The 22,947-nt window shown below is 42.0% G+C and overlaps 1 protein-coding gene across 5 annotated transcripts in view; it reads left to right on the forward strand.

The window, feature by feature from the left end:
• Positions 1-22,947, forward strand: part of ATG10 (autophagy related 10) — a 188,719-nt gene that overhangs the window by 41,189 nt on the left and 124,583 nt on the right. The window contains exon 1 of one of the 5 annotated variants that reach the window (XM_048503751.1): positions 14,922-15,049. The exons of the other annotated variants lie outside the window; for them this stretch is intronic. The gene's annotated coding sequence lies outside the window, so the exon portion shown is untranslated. Of the gene's footprint in view, positions 1-14,921; positions 15,050-22,947 lie in introns of those variants that run through there. 5 annotated transcript variants of the gene reach the window in all.

Below are 22,947 nucleotides of genomic sequence, written 5' to 3' on the forward strand. Positions count from 1 at the left end.
GGGCCATATTATCATAAGGCTTACTAGGCTGAAGCCTAGAAACGTCATAAGAACTAGAGCTTTTTTTTGTTTTGTTTTATGAGGCACTGTTTCCAGTGCCTCAGATAAATATGGATAAATATATTCTTATAAGTATACTCTATATATACACATTACTTTCATGCCATATTACTTACCGGTTCCTTTTTTGCCAATATCTTTATTCCAATATTCAGTCGAGAATAATAAAAGATGGGAGATGCTTCAATTCCATTTGTATGTACTCTTCCACCTATTTTAGTCCATTTCTATTAAATGTTTATTGTCATAAACCTCTCCACTTATTTTATTTATTTATTTATTTATTTATTTATTTATTTATTTATTTATTTATTTATTTATTATATTTGTATACCGCCCTCCCCGAAGGCTCAGGGCGGTTTCCAACAACATAAAAATTTAAAACATCATAAATATAAGTTAATTAAAATACATAAAATATTAAACTAGAGATGGCTTCAGCTATTCTATTCTATTCCCCCTTTTATGAACCCACGGGAGGCCAGATGTTTACTTATTATTGCGGTTGATATCATTCCGGCTGGCCAAACGCCTGGCGGAACAGGTCCGTTTTACAGGCCCTGCGGAAACTTTGTAAATCCCGCAGGGCCCTGATCTCACCTGGAAGCCTGTTTCACCAGGTAGGGGCCAGAGCCGTAAAGCCCTGGCCCTTGTAGAGGCCAGCCGGATCGCTTGGGGCCAGGGATCACCAGTAGGTCCGCCTCCGATGAACGGAGGGGCCTAGAAGAGGCGATATAGGGAGAGACGGTCCCTTAGATATGCAGGGCCAAGGCCGCTGAATGGCTTTAAAGGTCAAAACCAAAACTTTAAACATGACCCGGTACTCGATCGGCAGCCAGTGCAGTTGGTATAGGACCGGAGTAATCCGGTCCCTTGCTGTTGCTCCGGAAAGGAGTCTGGCTGCCGCATTCTGTACGAGTTTCAGTTTCTGGATCATGGCCAAAGGTAAGCCCGCGTAGCGCGAGCTCCAGTAGTCTAATCTAGAGGTGCCCGTGGCATGGATCACAGTGGCCAGATCAGACCGGGAGAATCGGGGCCAGTTGCGTGCCTGCCGCAGATGGTAAAAAGCTGCCTGGGCTGTCTGGGTGACCTGGGCCACCAATGATAGAGATGGATGCAGAGTCACCCCAGGCTCTTGGCGGACGAAGTTAATTTTAGCGTCTCGGCCAAGAAGGGTAGGCAGGCCAAAGGCCACCGGACCTCCCGACCCAGCCACAGGACCTCCGTCTTAGTGGGATTCAACTTCAGCCGACTTGCACTCAACCAACCAGCCACAGCATCAAGACAACGCTGGAGAGCATCAGGGGCCGAGGTCGGGCTGCCCTCCATTGTGAACAAGAGCTGGGTGTCATCAGCGTATTGGTGACACCGCAGCCCAAAACTCCGAACTAGATTCGCCAGGGGGTCATGTAGATATTAAAAAGCATCGGGGAGAGTATCGCTCCTTGCGGCACCCCACACATAATGGGGCGACGCTTGGAGATCTCACCCGATGCCACCTGCTGTCCCCGATCTCGGAGGAACGAGATCAGCCAATTTAAGGCTGAATCTCGAACCCCGATACCAGCGAGGCGGTGGACCAAAAGGTCGTGGTCTACCATATCGAACGCTGCGGTGAGATCTAACAACACCAACAACACCGAACCGCCTCTGTCCAAGTGTAGTCGGAGGTCGTCCACAACAGTGACCAGCACCGTCTCGGTCCCATGACCAGCGCGGAAGCCAGACTGGAAGGGATCCAGTACGTTTGTGTCATCCAGGAATCGCTGGAGCTGAGCCGCCACCGCTCGCTCAATTACCTTGCCCAATAGCAACTTACCAGTGGAATGTTATCAAACCCCTGTGATCCCTTTTCATATAGCCATATGTTGAATAAGCAATAATTATGTAAAAAAACTGAGAAGTCGCAAGGCACACTCATAGTCAGCTGAGGTTTGTTTTTAGTTGATGCGGAGCGAGGGAGACAGTGGATCAATATCACACTAGCATCAGGGTTGTGATATGCCACCTCCCAAAGTCCCTGAAAGCCTAGGGGCCCAGACATGGATTAATTCAGCCCTGCTCCCATCCAGGTACTAACCAGGGCTGATCTTGCTTAGCTTCTGAGATCTGATGAGATCAGGTTATCCTGGGCCATCCAGGTTAGGATAAGAAATATATAAATGAAGTAAATAGATACAGGGCTCCATAAAAAGGGGATCAGATCAGTAAGATGTTTCTATGATATTAAGAGTTTGCTTTTCCCATCTGAATCACATATCTTATTTATTTATTTACCTTTCTGCCCTCATCAAGACTAACAGATTGAAAATCTTATGTTGTGATGATACATAAGAAAAATACATCTTAAAATTATTAAAACCAAGTTAAAATATGCATACAATACAATAAAGAACACATAAATAGAAACAACAATTAAAAGATGGGGCAGGAAGAAGTGATCACTGAGGGAACACCTGACTAAACAAATCTATACTCCCTTGTGGAAGATAGCAACAAAGATGAAAGGCTAGTCATTGTGGGGAGAGAATTTCAGTGGTTTAGTGACGTGACCAAAAAGCCCCTCTCCTTGGTTGACACCTGCTTAATCTCCGAAGACAAGGGGACCTGAACAAGGCTTTGGAAGATGACCATATTGGTTGGGCACATTCATTAGACAATAGGCGGTCCCTTATGAACCTATCTGACATCTACGGTCATGTTGATGTTGATGTTCTAGCATGGCTTCCAGTACTTTAAAATGTTTCATATGGTGGTCCCATGGTGAACTGTTTGTGTGCAGCAGTTGTTTGTGTGCAGAAACTTACTACAACTGTAGTAAGTTTCTTCATATTGCTGCTATGTTTTTTTCCAGGGAATAAGAGAGGGAAGCATTGGTCTTTATAGCAGAGTAGACAAAATTACCCAATGTACATGATAAGCTGTAGAATGTGACAGAATATTCACATATGGTCTTAATTACAATGGTACATAATTGCATGGTACCTAAATTATGTACAAAGCCAAAGTAATTAATTAACTAATTAACTAATTAATTACTTACTTGAGATTTATACCCTGCCCTACATGGGGGGTCCCACGGTGGCTTACAAACCAGAAACGACAATAAAATATTAGTTAAAACCAGCAAAAATACTTATATATGTGACAATCATAAAACCAATCATACCCACCCACATACCGTTTCTTGCTCCAAACTGGCAGCTACCAGAGAGTGCATCTAATGGGTCAAAGGCCTGGGTGAATAGGAAAGTCTTTGCCAGATGCCGAAACCCATAGAGGGTTGGTACCTGGCAAATTTCTATGGGGAGGCTGTTCCACAGTCTGGGGATGGCCCATGTAGAAAGCCCCCCACGTCCTCCCTCCCCCACACCTTGGCAAGGAAAGGGACTACCAGGAAAGCCCTCATGCCTAACCTCAGTGCTCAGGCAGGTTCATATGGGTGCAGTTGTTCCTTCAGATAGCTGGGACCCAAGCCATCCAGGGTTTTAAACATCAGTGTCGCAACCCTGAATAGCGCCTGGTATAAAATAGGGATGCCATGAGCCAGCCTGTGGGCAGTTACCTGGACTGAGGACTCAGATACAGAACCTGCCAACGCTGGGCACAAGAAAGCAGAAGCTGACCATACTGTTCAGCCAGAGCAGGCTGGTCGTGAGGAGGTTCAGGCAGCAGAATCTGCTACCAGCCCTTCCTCACCTGATACCATGCAGCTGAGAGAACCTGCGCAGTCCTCCATCGAGCTCTGTGATGAGCCAGCTGTGCAAAGGAAGCAGAGACAGTGGCAGCAGCTACAGAGTCAAAGGAAGAGTGCTCATTTCTCTGCCAGTATGGCACAATAGCAGAGTGCATCAGAGGAAGACTAACTCCTTGCAGGATCTCTGCTGCAGCAGTCAAGCCTCTCCATATAAGCCCTGCCTTGAGCTTGGTTCTGCCTGGGTACAATGAGTGCACTTCCTGCTGGATCTTCCTGTGCTTGCTATAGCTCTCAGTCTGGCTGCCTGCTTGGATTCCTGTGCTCTGGACCTGGGGTTGTCTACCCATGCCTGCCTAGCTGACACCTGCCTGCAGCACAAGGGAGCCAGTGCAGATCTTTCAAAACTGGAATTATGTGTGCCCAACCAGCTCCAGCTTCCAGACTGTCTTCAAGAGAAGTCCCATGTAGACTACACCTCCCATCCCCAGCAAAACATACATGGCTCTCTCACCACCAACTCCTTTCCTAATTTTGTTCTCACACCAACCCTATGAGATAGGTTGTTAGCCTGAGAAACAGTTCCAAGGCAGTGCAAGTGGGTATTAAGCATGTAAATCTCTCACAAATCACTCCCAGCAAAACATTTACCCAACAAATATCAGCACCATCTTTCACAAAATACCTGCAGTGGAATCCACCCCCAAACAGCATCACTTTCGATGGTGCTTAAACTAGGGAGCCCAGATTCTTCTTTTAAATCCACCTTAAAAGGGAGAATCTGGTGTCCCCAGTTAAAACAACATTGAAAGTGATGCTGTTTTGGGGTGGATTCTCCCCCACCCTGAAACAGCATCACTTTCAATGTTTAAACTGGGGATCTCAGATTTAAGTCCATGCCGAAGGGGGTGGATTTAAAAGGAGAATCTGGGGAAATTTGGAGTGTGCCTGCTGTCAGGGATGCAATTGTTAAGCTAGCAGCACCAAAATTTCAGGATATCTATTCAGGGTATCTCCTATTTCAGGGTATCTCCTATTAGCTCCCATTGGTAACAATGGGGGATGGGGGCACCCCTTTTGGGAGTTCGTAACTTTGGTCTGCCTGAACCAAACCTCACCAAACCTGGGTTGTATCATCAAGAGAATCTCCTGAAAAATCCCTAAAATTTTGGTGCTGCTAGCCTAAAAACTGCACCCCCCGCAGGGGGGCTTAAATTGACTTATGCTTAAATTGGCTTAAATTGACTTATGCAAATCAACAAGTAGGGTTTTAGTTCCTTCTCTTGCAGAAAGATTGGATGACTTTCTGTTTGTTTCATCTCCAGCTCTGGAGGAACTATGTGTGGTACTCTGTCTCAGCAAAGGTAACTTCAACAGGATTCTTTCTCTCTTCTTCTCCTATCAGCTGCAGGATGCCTTAGAATATTGTTGGTAATGTAGAAGCTGGTATAGACTGTTGAGGGGAATAGAGTAGTTCCAGTACAAATGATCATTACTTTACTCCATAATATGAAAAAGCTTCTGTGGGCAGAAGCTTAGAATAACATATGAAACAAATAGAAAATACAGCTGAGAAAGCTAACCAAGTTACCCAGTTTTCTTCAATGCAATAATAAACAACAAATTAGTTGCAGAACCAGACACAGAGACAAGTAATTGCAGTCTCATCCCTCTTTCTATCTATATGAAAAATCATGTGGCTCAGTAAATTATCTTAGTCAAATTTTACTTATTAAAATTTCCTTTCCATCTCAGTATCCGTTACCTCCTGTTTCTGATATCCAAAACAATAAGGACTGTCAAAAATCTAGAAATTATCTCTTTCAATCTCTCATGATCTAATGTTGCCATCAGTCAAGAATTTCTGATGATTCCAGAGATTCCAAACCTCCTTGTACAGGGTCTGATTCACCCACATCTGTTGCTACCTTCTGATTACAAAAAAATATAAAAATCCTTGACCATGCTCCCTGGTTGCTATGTTAGTATTTCACCCCATTGCAATTATTAGGAGGCAAGATCTTTATTTGATTATGCTGCCCAGCAAAGCTATAATAGAATTAGTGTTAAGTTCAGCATCTGTGAAATACAAAGTGCTTCCAAACTTTTGGCAGCTGCTGTTTATCTCCACAATAATGTATTTTCTTGAGTTTCAGACCTGGAAACAGAATCATGTTATGGCTTTGCAGGTTGCATGCTACACAAGAAAATACTCTTGATGATTTATAAGGCTGGGTGGGTGCTCTTAGTTATATGTAAGAATAGATTCTCTGTAGGTTGACTTTCACCATCTTCTTTTGAGCACACAGTTGCCTTCCCTAGGCTCCAGCCAAGGATATTGCTTATATCTTTTGCTTTGGATGACACCCCTTTTGAGTCCTTTTATGAACATACTGTTCATAATTTCTGTGGGTTCTGTGAGGTATTTCTATTTGAGCACTTGCTTAAATCAATATGATACTTTTCTCATGATTTCACGATATTGCAAAACTTTTTCCTACATGATTTGCTGTGGCCTCATTGTACATCAATCACATAGAAGATAAAATGCTATTTCTTGATTTGACCATCTACGTCTAACAATGCAATTCTCGGGTGGGGGAGTAGGAGGTGAAAGGGCTGTGGATGTGGGATGACCCCTGTGCTGATGTAGATGCCCACAATGTGGCATGTGACATCCTTATCAGTGCAGAGGCACTTACCCTGGCATCAAGGAGCTGTGTAGCTGCACAACAACTGGGCACCAATGCTGTCATGACACAGAAGCCTGTTCTGGCACTGATGAAGGCATCCCAGAAGTGGAGCTGACTTTAGTTGAATTCCTGAGACCTTTCAGCCTGAGAATACTCCCGTTGACCTGTGTGGACTTACACCAGCAAAAACAATGGCATAGCCCATTTGGCTGCATAGGAGGCTTGCAGCATGGTCAGTGAGTTGATCTTTTCTTGCTTGCTACAGCACCACAAACTTCCTTGGAGGTGGCAGGACTAGACTGCCACTCTTCTATCTCCTCCCCTTTCGGGAATGGGCTGCCTGAGTTACATCCTTCTATGTCTATCAACGTCAATGGGTTTAGGAATGTTTTACAACCCAATCCAAAGCTGCCAGGTGGGAAGGGACAGCACCACTTTGGCACCACTCTGCCTATTCTCAGGGGTTTTCTCAAAACGCGGAAAGCCCAAATATGTAACCCCTCCTCACTTCAGAAGCCCTCATTGGGGACAAAATTGTGGCACTACTGGCGACTCTGCCACAGAACCAATCAAGTTCTGGAGACTGTCTAAAACCAACCCCATCACCTGGAATGCCCCCAACGCACTGACACGACGGGGTAGTGTGAGAGCACTGATGTGAGGCTGGGCACCATGGCATCTGTCTCAGCCCACCACAGCAGCCAGGCGCCAGCAGATTTTCCCCTCCACATAGATAAGTGTGGGCACTTCTGCTGGCATAAGCCCATATTGCCTCCAGAGGGGGATTCATCCCCTCTCTAGGTTGGGCTACTTTCTCTTTAGGATGTCACTGATAACTATTCAATGGACAACATTAAGGTTCCATTATCACACAAAAAAGAATGTTTTATTTGAACTAACATTAATTTACTTATCAGAACACAGGCCATGCTACAAACTAGGATTATTTAGGATATGTAAAACTGTGAGCTGAAACCTTGAACTGAATTTAATTCACTAACTACAAGTATATTATTTTGCATAATGTTCAAATGTGAACATGCTGATTTAATCTTGGTTTGTTCTCTGGTACTGTCCTTGCTGCAGTGCAAGTTGATTTATCAGGTGGATCACTAGAAGGAAGGTAAGGAAAAGAGCAACAGTGATGATGACAAAAGATTGTCTGAGCCAAATCCTGGTGTTACAAGCTAACCATCATTAAATTAAACCATGGTTTTCCATCATGTCTGAAATAAGCCTAATGTTGCAAAACTGCACCTAATGTAGTAATTACAATAACTGATGATTAAATCATTAGATACAGTAAGCACATTATGGACCAGTTCAATAACCTTTGTTTGTGTGTTTTTAAAGAACACACACAGAAACAAATGCCCACATAAATTATTTGGTAATATATGGTTCCAATATTTTTTAAACTACATGATGTGGAACTTTGGGGCCCATTTTGATTTGTCCTTACAACACTTAACACCTATTTGGACTGTACGACCTTGAAAATAGTGGGATTTACATCAAGATTATCTTTATACCATACTTGGAAGAGAAGATGATAGTCACTAAATAGCTACAGTTTCCACATTTACGGTAGATTTTAAGGTTGATGCATGAAATCATAAAGTCTACCCAAGTTTTGGAGTTTTTGTAACCTTTTCATTTATATTATCTGTAGTGTAGAAGTAAACTGAATTAGGTATGGGTAGCTAAAGTTTCAGTCCTCAGGGCTCTTTGTGAGAAATAAGCAACAAAGAATAAAAGTGCAACTTAATTTCTGAATAAGTCTGCATTGGTGTGCTCAGCAAATTACTGTTTTGACTTTTCTATAGGGTTTTGTATCAAGAACAGGATTTAAGCAGTTTCATGAGGCGAATCCTTTTATGAAAGTTAAAATTCACATTTAAAAAAATTACATTACATACAAAACTGACACACAGATTCAGTGAAGGGTCCCCAGTGCTGTTAGAGAAATTAGAAAGTGGTTAAATGTGGAGAAATCATTTTTGCAATCTGGAAGCCATTCACTGAATATTATTATTCCCATTAGAGGTCTGCAATCGTTGGAGTGATATGATAATGTGATGTATGGAAATAATTGATGTGTTCTTATAACAGCATATGTTGCCAAAATGTCTAACTTAGCTTTTTTTTTCTTTTACTGTTTTGCAAATGTTTTGTGATTTAATCTTTTCTTTAATTAATTTGTAATTCAATCTAATCTAATCTGAATAGTTTTCTTTTTTAAAAGAAGGATTATGATGATGATGGTTGTTAATAATAATAAATAATAATTTAAAAAATAGCCCCAGTGCCAACTAGCAATTTCCTGATCCAAACACTGAGGCTCCATAATGAGGTATCTACTGGCATAAGCACAGGAGGGTATGGGAGGAGAATGTGTCCTATTACATAGTCTGGGATTCATTCATTCATTCATTCATTCATTCATTCATTCATTCATTCATTCATTCATTCATTCATTCGATTTGTTTCCTGCCCTATCCCCGCAGGGCTCAGGGTGGGTCACAATATAAAATCAGTTATGCAATCGCTAAAATCATTGCCATAAAACCAAATCCAATATTAAACAATAAAACAGTACAATAAAATCATTAAAACAACATTTCAGTGTAAATGGTCAATAGATGTCAAAGACCAATGGCAACGCTAATGGATAATAAATAATCATCACCATCACCTCCTTCCCCTTCTCCTTTGAGCTTGTTCCTTATGCAGCCTTCAGTTCCCAACCTGCAACTGTCAGTTCCTGTTCAACCAAAGTTTCATATTTAAAGAGCTTCCTCTCTATTCCTATATCTATAAATTTCATTAAATTTGTTTGGAAAATGCCTTGTTGCTGATTCTGTTAAGGCTGTGCACAGATTTTTTTTTTGAGTGAAACTTTGCTTGGTTTTTTTTACCATTATTATTAAAAAGCTGGTGAGGAGTTGAAGAATGAATGAAAATGGTCCATCTGAGATTCAATCCCAGAGATTGTAGCAGAAAGACGTGGAACAACAGGGGAAACTTTTGGGATATTTATGTTCAGGGTATCAAACAGTGCTGCTTATTGTTATTTTAAAAAATGTTACTAGAAAAATTGTTGGGAGAATGAACAAGGTGAAAATTTCAAAACACTGTCAGTGCAATCAAAACGAGTGTGTGAATTGGATCAGGGAGCCAATTGAGCCTTATGCTGGCAATAGCCAGAGTAAGGGCCAATTATGCTGGTATCCCAGTGCTGTTGCACTGCTCTTGGGCATCAGCACATCTCTGCAACAGATGCACACTGGCAAAACTCAGGTGCAGGACTCTATGCTAGCGTTGCTATGGGTTGATTGTGGGGCATTGCCAGAGTTAGTCTGCCACCTAAGTCCTTTCAGCTTGGAAATGTAACCTCAGCTTGTGGGTTCTGTGGGGCAGTACTTGGAATGAGTTGCAACAACAATTTTTAAACAACAAAATGGTTTACTTTTCTGTACAATTAACACTTTTAAAACATCAACATTTAACGTTACAATTCAAGGTCCTGTTCAGGTTGCATTTCAAGTCCTTCTATTTACAGTCTACTGATATTGCCAAGTCCAAATCTTCTTTGCAAGTTGGCTGGCTCCTGAAGACTCCAAGGGCTTGATGAACAGGTTGCAACATGATGAAGGTCTCCAGGAGAACTCTCACCCATTACAACCACAAAAAAAGAAACCCTGAAACAATAAACTCCAACATTTACAACATAGCAAAACAACAACTACCTTCCCAGTAGTTCCCAACAATATTGAAATTACCTTAACAAGGTGTTAAGGGCTTATAGAAATCAAGGTCCAAGTCTGGTAGCCTTGCTTCTTCTGCAAAAGAGCTCTTGCAGCCTCTTTGCTGCTCCGAGTCTCCACCCCCTTACTGGGTCAACCCATTCTGGGCCAACCCATTCTGGGCATGGGGGTTACATTCTCCTCCACTAAAATTCTGTCGTCCCGACAGTAATTGCAATGCAACTTTTGAAATCATTTGCACAATGATTTCCCCAGAGATTCCTGTACTTGGAGGAACCACATTTGGTGCATCTGAATGCAGAACATTGTCTTTCCCTTGCAAGGATTTCCAACTGTTCCAAACTTAGCTGCACTGGAAGTTTGCAAAACTTTCCAGCAAATGTTGCAAATTCAGCAAAGCAGTTTGCAGAAGGGATGAGGGGATTACAGCTGGAATCCCACTTCCTTCCATACATAACTGCCAAACAGTGTTTACACAAATTAAGCACAGCAACATCCTCTTGAACTTTCACTTAACAAAACAGTTTTATGGGGATCCAAACCCCAACTTGCTGCACACTTTCATTTTACCAAACAATTTATATTTGCAATCCTACACTTCAAGCCCACGCTGGTTGAAGCGCCATTTGCTGTAACCTCTCAGCTTGTGCCAAGGTTCTGTGGGGCGAAGTACTTGGAGATGAGTTGCCAACAACAATTTTAAACAACAAAAATGGTTTACTTTTTCTGTATTTTAATTAACACTTTTAAAAGAAACATCAACATTTTAGCGATTTACAATTCAAGGTCCTGTTCAGGTTGCATTTCAAGTCCTTCTATTTACAGTCTACTGATATTGCCAAGTCCGAGTGTTCTTTGCAAGTTGGCTGGCTCCTGAAGACTCCAAGGGCTTGATGAACAGGTTCTACAACATGATGAAAGGTCTCCAGGAGGAACTCTCACCCATTACAAACACAAAAGAAAACACTGAACCAATAAACTGCAACAGTTACAACATAGCAAAACAACAACTACCTTCCCAGTAGTTCCCAACAATATTGAAATTACCTTAACAAGGTGTTAAGGGCTTATAGAAATCAAGGTCCAAGTCTGGTAGCCTTGCTTCTTCTGCAAAAGAGCTCTTGCAGCCTCTCTGCTGCTCCGAGTCTCCACCCCCTTACTGGGTCAACCCATTCTGGGCCAACCCATTCTGGGCATGGGGGTTACAGAAACACCTCTTGACAACTGTGTAAACTTGTATCAAGAAAAAATGTGGTGTGGCCCACAGGCACCGCTTGAGCCACTGCAGCAGCCGTGCCCATGTGGCGCCAAGCATCTCAGGTTCCTGACTAAGCTTATGACCAGTAGTGGCGTAGCGCCCACAGGGCATGGGGGGGGAACGCCGCATGATGCTGCCCTGGTGAACCGGAGACCATGGCAAAGGCATTAGACCAGGCCGTGAGGGGAAGTGATTCTGGGGTTAAGGGATGGGGAAGCTGGGGCAGGGGCTGGGGTGTGCACGTGCCCAGGGCGCAGTTTCCCCTTGCTCCTCTTCTGATGACCAGTTACCCCCATTCTGCAGTAGCCAAGCCCCCTCCCAAACACACAATAATGCCCTTCTAACAGCTTCCCACTGTGCAGATTTAGACTGTGGGCTGAGGCACCTTGGTGGCAGGAACAGCACAAGGAGGGCACTTCATACTACTAATTCTACTAGGTAAACACTTTTCACCAACACCCAATAGGAAAAACAAAGTCCATACTCTGTGGCTGAAAGTTTTAATTTAGTTACTCATAATCAATCTCTTACTCCCTCTGAACACTGGTTAAGTATTCCCATGGACTCCCTGGATTTTGATAGAAAAGAGAAGTTGTTTGTCATCTGCATATTGGTAATGCTGTGCATCAGTCCCTGGATACATCTGTCTTAGTGGATTCATGTACATGTTAAACACCATGGAGGATAACGTAGAAGCTTTGGAGAATACCACAGGCCAAAACCCAAAGGGGCTGAACAGAATTTTTCCAGCAAAATTTTTCCAGTAAAACCTTCTGGGAGTTGCTTTCCAGTTACTGAAACCAATACAGGAGAGCAGCACCAAGGCTGATATCTGTGAAACTGTTGGTATCAAACTCCACTGAGAGGTACATGGGAACCAACAGAGACACATTCCCCTGAGAGGTAAACCAGCAGGGAAGTTAAGTTGGTTTCCTTGCCATAGCCAGACTAGAATCCAGATGGGAAAGGATTCAGATAATTAGTTTCATGCAGGAAAACTCCGAGTTGTTTTGCCTCCACAGCTGCTCAAAAAATTACACTGGCTGATAGCTGTTTAACAGTGTTCTCCTAAGCAGAGTTACTCTTCTCAAACCACTGAATTCAGTCATCCTAACTCTGCTTAGCACTGCACTGTAAATCAGTTACAATTCAAAGAAGGCTTCTTTTAAAATGTGCTTATAATTGCCTTTTAAAAGCTAGAGAGAACAGATCTTTGTAAAGAGAACACTTGATAGCAGTGCAACTCTTAGCAGATTTTGTAATCCATGAAAGAGAAAGGTCTAAGGGACAAATAGTAGGCTTTACTTTTTCAGGTGATTTGTCCATATCCTCAGCAAATTGCAGCAAATGAAAGGTATCCCTTTGAGTACAGAATCTTCAGTATGATTTGAGTTGAAATGTGAGTGATTTTCTTTACAGAGTGCTTTGTAAACTGGTCACCATGAGCTGTAGAGGGATCTACTAACACCTCCTCAGGGCTCAGGTTCATTATACTTTAATATAATAGGCATATGCTGGAAAGATTAAACTGGCAAGAGCTCAGTATTTAAGAAAATTGGAATTGTAAGTACAATGGAGTACTTTAGTTGCTTAGTTCAACTGCTTCTAACAGAATACTTTCAGCCACTACTTAGTGTAGATATTCAGAATATGATAAATACCATACTTGGAAATGAGATGAGACAATAACACAAGAATGCAACCTGACTATACATATAGGCATCATCTGATATAAGGTTGCATCAGGTAATTATACACCTTTGAGAATAACTGTTAGTTAATGGGGTGTTGTGTGGTTTTCGGGCTGTATGGCCATGTTCTAGTAGCATTCTCTCCTGACGTTTCGCCTGCATCTGTGGATGGCATCTTCAGAAGATTGCCTGGAGACATCCTTTGTCTGGGTGGTGTTCATTAGTCACTGTCTTGATTCTAGTGTTTTTCAGTACTGGTAGCCAATTTTTCTTCATTTTCATGGTTTCTTCCTTTCTGTTGAAATTGTCCATGTGTTTGTGGATTTCAGTGGCTTCTCTGTGTAGTCTGACATAGTAGTTGTCAGAGTGGTCCAGAATTTCTGTGTTTTCAAATAATATTCTGTGCTTAGCTTGGTTTATCACATGTTCTGCTATTGCTGATTTTTCTGACTGAATTAGTCTGCAGTGCCTTTCATGTTCTTTGATTCGTGTCTGTAAGCTGTGTTTGGTCGTCCCTATGTAGACTTGTCCACAGACACAGACTAATTCAGTCGGAAAAATCAGCATCTCTTCTCATCACAAACAGTACAACCAAGCTCAGAATGGTTTGACAGTCCATTGAATCATTCAAGAGAAGATAGCCATGATAATTCTATGGAACACATGGCAATTTAACACTAAGTGAAAATGGCAGTTGTTGTGTGGCTTCCATGCCCTTGCTGTTGAGATTGTACTGTGTAGGTTTTGTTTGCTGTTTGAAATTTTGTATGATACAATCAATCAAATGCCTGACTGGTAGTCTGGTAAAGACTCAGTGCAGGAGCTAGAAAACTGATACAGAATATTTTGGTTGAATCCCTACCATAAAAGATTATGCTAACTGGAATATCCAGGGAGCAAGCCCAAGCAAGTCTACTCACTTGTAAGTAAGAAGTAATTTCTATTTTTATTTGATAGGTCTTAATCCCAGGAGAGTGTTTTTAGGATTTCAGCCTTTATCACAGATGACCCAGAGTATTTTTGGGTGTGACAAATTACAATGGCTCCACTTCTGTTAGGAAAAAAATACTAAACTGAACAGTTGACCATTTGTAACAACCTTATAGGAATGTTTGCCTTATTACTTACCCTGTAAACTGTGATATGAGTTACTTCATCCTGCATACTGTTCAGAACAAATAATCATAATAATCTAGCCTTAGGGTTTTAAACATACGAAAGGTGGATCACTGCCAACTCCTCACCATTTCTCCAGAGAATATAAGCAAAACAGCTTGCAGTTTTGGACGAGTCAGAACAATGAACTTTGAGCATTTGGGACTGACAATATTTCTGTTGCCAGCTCTCAAGAATTTTATCTCATCTCATCAGGGCTGCATAGTTAGCACATGCAGTTAACATTGCAGGTATGGATTTTGTCCGTTTTTCACCAGTGGGCTTACAAACTTTTTCACCCTCCTCACTGTAGGAGAAATTTGGAAACAGAAGCCAAAACAAAGCCGGCATTGTGGCAGTATAAATTTTATTACAGCCTAGGACCCAGATGACAGTTCCAACCATTTCACAAAAGCTTTGTTTCCTTCTGAAGGGATTTGCGGAGGAGCCTTGCTTCAGGATAAGAGCTAGCAAGGACAATACATCCTTCCCCCAAGGTTATCCTCTTCTCCGCCCGCCCGCGCGCTCAGTTTGGTCCATTCGCTCTCAAAGTTCAGCATCCTGAAACTGCTCCGGCGCTCAAGGGATGGGGGAGGAGTGGAAATCCCAAACGACGCTACAACGCATGCGCCAGGGGCTCACCTTTCCCTTTCTGCGCCGAGCCTTTCCTGTAGAGGGGGAGGGGACCAAGTCAGCTCTGCGTCTCTCTCTGAAATTGGCGGGAGGCGAAGGTGAGAGGCAGGGGAGAAAGGAGGGAGGGTGCTAGCAACAGACGGGGAAGCAGGCGGAGAGGCTCGGCTGCATCTCTGTCCCTTGAGGGGGAGGGGATGCCTCTCTGTCTTTCTTCCTCCGCCAGACTATCCCTGGGCGCGCTGCGTCTTGGCAGCTCCGTTTGGAAACTCCCGCCCTGCTACTTGCCTGCATTTAAGGCTTGTTCCATCTTTGCCAGGGCATGTTCCCTCGGTTGTTTCTTTGCTTCGTGCCCAGCCATGCTGACGCTCCCTTTGTCTTAATCTCCCCGACCGCACGCAGAAATACCACCCAGAAAGGCAAAAAACCAAAACTCAACGCTGCTCATTCTCTTCCCCGCGAGTGGTTGCAATGTGCATTTCAGACGATTCTCATTTGAGTCAGCATTTCAAATGCAAGAGTGATCACAAAAGGGGTGGGGGGGGTGGAGAAAGTACTTGTGTCTGGAATAATGCAGCCTTTCATTTTGCGCTGGGATTTTTGTCCTAGCTTGCGGCTCGTAATTCATAAAAACACTTTCTGAGCGGCAGCTTCCTGTGTTCATGGTGGCATTGCTGGTAGCGTCCGGTTCAAAGTGCAGAGCAAAGGAAAACTTTAAATGTCGCCTCACTTGCCCATTTGCTTGCTCACTTGGGGGGAAGTCAACTGTGGCACACAGCAGTCCCACCCTGTCAATAGTGGGAGCTGTCTTCGGAGGATGAATGGTTCTGAAAGGAATGACCACGGAGAGGCATTGGTTTCTTCCAAAACCCATAGCAATGTGTTGATTTTCTGAAGGATCTTTGGAAGGCATTAAAATAAACATGATTGATAGCTTATAAGCTGATCTTTAGAGTTTTTGCTAAATATATTCTTTTTATAATCAATGGGAAAGAACCAGTACCTGCTATATGGAATTTATTGTCATTCCTTTTACCTTCACATCTAAAATGTGAACAGAGTTCAAGGGCTCAGAAGCAGTGGTAAAACATTTAGCCTTTTAACTTTTAAAGCTGTGTATGTACTGTATGAAAAATTTCTATGTTGCCTTCACTGTTGCAAGTAACACTGGTTTATATGCAACAAATATGCTTATTGAATAGATTCAGATAAGCATTTTTTCCTCAAATATCGTTTGTCTAGGTTTGTTATTGTTACCAGGAACTGTGAATACTTCTGTGCTTTTCTTCAACTTCCTCATTGGCAGAAATTGGCATGCATTTGTATTTTTTTTTAAATTGTGCTGAGTTTGCACAGTTGTACTAATGAATCTTGGCATCTCTTCCTCCTGCCCAGTAAATTAGAACTGTGAACCAAAAAGAAAGGAGGTTTGGGATCATGAAGAAACAAAGGTTAGCATTTGTTAAAGAGAAACGTAGTGTCTTACATTTGGTACTATGCCGCATAGCTCAATTTCAGAAAATAACAAGAAACTGATAATGAAGAGTGGTATGATAGCTGAGAAGAGGGTAGGAAATTTCTGATCACATCACAGAAAAAAATATCGAAAAGTAAGCGGTTAATTGTGTTGCAGCCAGACCTGGAAAGGCACAAAAAGGTAGCAGCAGAGATAAGGGATTGTGGCACAGGAGCACTAGCGTGGAGGGGGCAGGACAATGGCCTTGACCAAAAGGTTGGCAAACAGCAGTGTGGGGGGAGGAATAGGGAAGGAGTGAAATGGAGAAGGCAGCCCAGGGGTGGGGAAGGGGCTGTACCAAGCAAAGGAGGAGGAAGGGAAGGCGTAGACTCATCATGTTCCAAAGGGGCCACCAGAGGGCAAGAGCGAAGCACCGGGACCCCAGTAGCTCAAACAGCCTACTACATCGAACATATCAGAGTTCTGTAGCATGCCTGTACAACTTCTGAATGACCAAGTTGTAGCTTGCATTTAATGCATTCATGTTGCATGATTCTCAGCTGATCTGGCTGTGGAGGAACTTTACACAAAAGCAATGGATAACATTTTATCAATTATTTGGCTATTTATTTATTTATGTATAATTCCATTTCTAGGCCACCCTTCCCCATCCAGGTTGTCTTCCAACTATACAATTAATAAAACATTAAAAGAATCAACTGCAAACACTTGGTGCGCCAATACGACTTGTTAAAGGATGGAATTAATAAGTGATAATAATCAGCAATAAAAAGAAGAAAAACCTCAATAACAATGAAAAATGAAGGGAAGGGGGGGAAGGGAAGCCAGCCAAGTTGTACACAGTTGTTGCCCTCAACCAAAGGCCTGATGGAACACCCCTGTCTTACAGGCCCTGTGGAACTGTGATAGGTCCTACAGAGCCTGGGTTAAGCAGGATTAATTACGGTTAGTATTTGGATGGGAGACCACCAACCAGGGTTGCTATCAGAAGAAGGCTATGGCAATCCATCTGTACTCATTTCTTGCCTTGAAAACAACATAAGAGATCACTATAATTCAGTTGTCCTTTATGACACTTAATTATTATTATTAAAAAGGAGTAATTCATGCTTTCACATATGTATGTATGTATAATGACATATTGCTACTTGATTAACCAAATTTTGGAGTGGTAGGTATTAAAATGGTATTGAAATTTTGACTTTGTGCTAAGTGAATGGAAAAAGAGACAGCTTACCACAACTAGGATGCCACAATCAGTCCTTTGAAACTATCTTAATGCTCAGAAAATGAGATCAGGATCTCCCAACGTATCATGGCTGGGAAGGAGATTCACACGAGCACTATTCTGCTCATATTGTTGATATTATGTTTAACAACTCCAGTCTTTTTTTTTTCAGTCTAAGTAAGGTTTTTAAAATACCTGGAGACTACTGTAGATGATTGGTAACCTATATTCATCTTGGTGTAGCACAATTGAACTAACAACATCTAGCATGTGATTAATTTTTAAAAATATAATGTGAAGGAATATGACAATTTATAGAAGTTACAGGAACAAACACTTTATGATTTGAAAGTGTGCTACCTGTGTGCTTAATAGTAGTCGTGTAAACAAAATACAGTTTTCTCTTGACTTTTGTAATGCTGTTATGACACATGTATAGAAAAAGAAGCAATATTATGTTACAGCTTCCAGTTGCTGTGTTATGTCTGCATCTGCTCATTTGCTAAAAACAGGTGGTTCTATTTAAAGTGTGTGTGAAAACTACAGTATTTTTACCTACACGGTGTTGATTACAGTTTTACATTTGATCACAGCACTGGGAAACCTAGTAATTATTGCCATATTATTATTCTTTTCCTCAAATCTTAGTAACACAAAATTGTGATGATATTTGGTTCTACTCATCTTCAGTAATTCCGTTTAAAAAGAAGGTAGAATTGAGGTGGTTTCTCTATATCAGTATTCCTGTCCTCAAAGTACCTTGTTTCTTCAAGCTTCATTCATTTTGATGATTAAATATACTGCCCAGCAGAATGCATTAGAGGTTGGAGTAAAAGAAGCAATGCATATTTTTTATTGCAGAATAGAATTTAGTGAAGTTAGGCCCAATGACGTAGGTATAGATTTTTTATGGGGTGGGTTCAGGGGCACACCCCACCTGCCCCTGGGGGCATGGCCATGCCTCCCCAAGCCCTGCCCCTGGTCTCAGTGCTTATAAAAGCAGCTGTCCAAGGCCGAGGATGGCAGACTCCCCTGCCTCGCCCCCCCGCCCCCCCCCAGCTGGGCTCACAGCTGGCAGTCCCTTCTGCCCTCCCCTCCTGGCAGAGGCATAGCTAGAGAAAATGGAGCCTGGTGTAAAATCAGTTTTGCGGGGGGTGCCCCCCGGCGACAGCCACTACAATGCTTGAATCCACCCCCAAACAGCATCACTTTCAATGGTGTTTAAGCTAGGAAGCCCAGATTCTCCATTTAAATCCACCTTAAAGGGAGAATCTGGAGTCCCCAGTTAAAACAAAATTTAAAGTGATGCTGTTTTGGGGTGGATTATCCCCCCACCCTGAAACATCATCACTTTCAATGTTTAAACTGGGGACCTCAGATTCTCCCTTTAAATCCATGCCGATGGGGAGGGGGATTTAAAAGGAGAACCTGGGGAAATTTGGGGGATTCCTGCTGTCGGGTGCAATTTTTAAGCTAGCAGTACCAAACTTTCAGGGTATCTTTGGGAAACTCTCCTGATGATACCACCCAGGTTTGGTGAAGTTTGGTTCATGGTGTAGCCCCATCTTCTATTAGCTCCCATTGGAAACAGTGTGGAACCCCCCCCCCCGGTTAGGCCTATATCCACAAATCTTCTTTTGGAGGAGCCCAAGGAATGGCTTTGGGAAAATTAAAGTAGGTATAATCAAGTTATCAGGCCAGAGCTTGTGACTTCCTCTCCAAAACATTACAGAACAGAAACTATGCCCAATGCATTTCTTCTGTCCCAGATAGTGTGACGGCTTCTGACACAGCATCTACGAAATTTGATGTCTGGAAACATCAGTGCTTTTCACAAAAACTAATTGCATGTTATAGTAAATTTTGTAATGAAAACACCAGTGTTTGGGGCAAGTGCTTTCTTTTAGCTTAAGCAGCGTGAGACTGTTTTTCTAGTCATTCCTCATTGACTGTCTCTGGATTTGTAAGATGTGCGTGAGGCAAGATAATAATGCCTCACATGTTGCTGTTGATGTACCAAACATCATTGTACAAGTTAATGCCTTGTACAGTTTTAGAAATGCAAGGAGACAGGACATTTACCATTTTCTTTTGTCATTAAAAATAAGCTAGTGCTGAACAGACCTTTTTACAAGTGATCAGCATTAGCAGGAATAAGAAACATTACTGATCTCATTCAGAAATGATCCAGATACTAATAGTGTTTCCATGGCTGACAGATATTAGACATTGCATTTTGAAAAGTAATTCATGCTTCACTCTCAAAAACTGCATAGTCATGAACCTTATTAAAAGTTCTCTTCAACTCAAAGTGTGAAGATTAACTGCGTGCTCATAGGCCCCTTCTGCACATGCAGAATAATGTATTTTCAATCCATTTTTAATGCACTTTGCAGCTGAATTTTACTGTGCGGAATAGCAAATTCCACTTGCAAACAATTGTGAAAATGGATTGAAAGTGCATTATTCTGCATGTGTGGCAGGGCCATAAGACAATTCTTTGTTTGGGAATTTTCCGGTTGTGTCCTTTTCCTTGCATATCCTTTTCGCCCTCCACACATAATTTTATGTTCCATTGTCATGACATTTTTTGCATTCTTTGCCCCATAACTGCTGCTTCAAGTAGGAGATATACATTGCCTAAAAGTAAATAAAATTCCTCAAAAAGAGTGGTAGTTCTTTCTGTCTTTTTCTTTCAATATAGATGCACATATGTTTACAATTTCTACAGCTCTGCCTAAATGCATTTCCTTTCTGTATAGTGTACATTTGCCAGAGGCACAAGTAGACAGCACATCTTTCATTAGTAAAACTAAGCCTATGAAACTGATCTTGGCATATTGGTTTCTTAATGAGAATACTTCCATTTTGAGGTCTATTAGCAGTACGGTATATCTTACTGGTATTGCAAAATAATTTGAAACATCCATTATCTGTTTACAATTCTGATAGGTAGCATTTGCTAAATTTACCTTTGTCTTAGAAGACATTGTAGTTGATTACTTGTATGAAGATAATAAACAGTGCTTTCTTGCGAAATTATACAAATGATTGTAAAGAACTTGGGTGCTGTGTGGTTTCCGGACTGTATGGCCGTGTTCTAGCAGCATTCTCTCCTGACGTTTCGCCTGCATCTGTGGCTGGCATCTTCAGAGGAAAGCCTTCGACAATAGATTGTAAAGAAGTCCCCAGCCAGATGTATTTTGGACCAAGCACATTCAGTTACAAGGTGCAAGCTGGTGAAATGAAACAGTGACTGTAGGTTCTAGTCCCTCTTTTATCTTGCATATGTCATTGAACTCTACTAAATTTTCTCAAAAACGTATTAGCACCATATAACATTGTTTCCTACACTGTTTTCAAAACATTGCTGATCATAAGGAGGGGTGAGCGTGCAGCCATGTACTCTGTACAGTTGCACTCTGCAGATGACTTTGAAGTTGGAGATGGGAGGGGTGGAGCCAGCATACTTGTGCCCATCCTCCCTTCCTGGGTGATGACTCAGTCTACGGGACATGATCTATAACCAGGTTGTGATCTCAGAACAACTGAACTGGAAGCCAGGTAAAATTTAGGGAATCAACGGTGAGGTTGTTGAGCTCAGAATAGGTTTGCTTTTCTTTTTTGACTGCAGCTGATATGTTTTCTAGGTGGCTAAATCAAATTTTTCATTTGCATTCAGACAATAAAAAGAGTAGATTGGATGTATGCCCCCTCCCTTTCTCTCCTGTAGGAGACTCAAAGGAGCTTACAATCTCCTTTCCCCCCCCCCCCAACAAACACCCTGTGAGATCGGTGGGGCTGAGAGAACTCCTTAGAGTTGTGACTAGCCCAAGGTCACCCAGCTAGCGTGTGTTGGAATGCACAGGCTAATCGAGATAAGCCTCCACAGCTCAAGTGGCAGAGTGGAGAATCAAACCCGGTTCTCCAGATTAGAGTGCATCTGCTCTTAATCACTACGCCATTGCTGTGTAGTTGTTGTATGTTGTTATATGTTGAATAATTTGTTTGATGGTCATCCACCCCCCTGGTACACCAGCTGGGTGACCTTGGGCTAGTCACAGCTTTTCGGAGCTCTCTCACCTCATAGAGTGTTTGTAGTAGGGGGGAAGGGAAAGGAGATTGTAAGCCCCATTGAGTCTCTTTACAAGAGAGAAAAGGGGGTATAAATTCAAACTCCTCTTCTTCTCATTTTGTATGACTAGGGTTCTGTATGTTACAATGGAAGTGCTTCCTTCAGCTACAGCTTTTAATTACTCCGTTGTGTAAAGGAAAAGCTCTGTGAAAAATCCTGTGCTGACAAATCAGTTTCTGGCATCATCTACCAGACGAGGCAGGCTGCCATGACATGTGCAGCCATGTATTACTATAAAAATTATGCATTCTGGTATTTTGGTGACATGATTGCTATTTTTTCTCAATTTGCCCTGAAACTAAAAGGGTGTAAATCACTTTCCAAATTCAGATCTCTGCTTCTATTCCTCTCATGTAAATGTTGCCATAATGTGGACATTGGATGAGCTATGAATAGAAAATTCTTGTTTGTTTTTGCGCTATTAAAACAATGAACAGAAAAAGAAGGCCTCCTGTCTTAATCCCTGGTAAATATTCTGTAAAGGTAGCAGAAAATCCTGTCACTGGAAACTAATTATTCCAATCTGGGTTGGCCATTTTACCAGTTTGCTTTTTATTTCCAAGTTATAAAGGTTGTTTATTGCTACAGAGATGTTGTTGTGTTAGATGTGTTCTGCCTTGGTCCTCTTTGTGTACCCTAATACTGACTTGGACTGTGGAGTAGACTGGGAAGGTCCTTGCTGAGACTTAGGCTTTATTTTAAAAAAACAAACTAAATCTGTCCATGAGCGGAGGCCCAAATGGGAAACAGACATCTTCACATCTTCTAGTGATCAGTGAAATATGGTTTGAACTGAATGCGTTGCTACAGAGGGTTGTTGTGTGGATAAATGGCATACCGACTATGTAAGCCTCTGCAAGTTGCTTTAAAGAAAAGCGAGAGAAAAACGAAGTATTAGCTGATGAAACTACAAATGTCAACTCTATACGTAGGTGAAAAGCAACCCAAAGGAAGCGAAATAGTGCGTTTGTGAAAAAAACAATACCAACAGACTGTGAACATGCCCTACCAACCAATTCCTGTATGAATAATCTGGGATAATAGTAAACTCTGCAAAAGTCTCCCCACAAATGATGTAAATTAATGACAACTGTACAACAAACTTCAATTCTTTGGCAGTAGCAAAAAATCCTAAGAACTCTTAGTATCTTCCTAATCG

The sequence above is a fragment of the Sphaerodactylus townsendi genome, linkage group LG07 (genome assembly GCF_021028975.2).
Source record: "Sphaerodactylus townsendi isolate TG3544 linkage group LG07, MPM_Stown_v2.3, whole genome shotgun sequence".
NCBI lineage: Eukaryota > Metazoa > Chordata > Lepidosauria > Squamata > Sphaerodactylidae > Sphaerodactylus > Sphaerodactylus townsendi.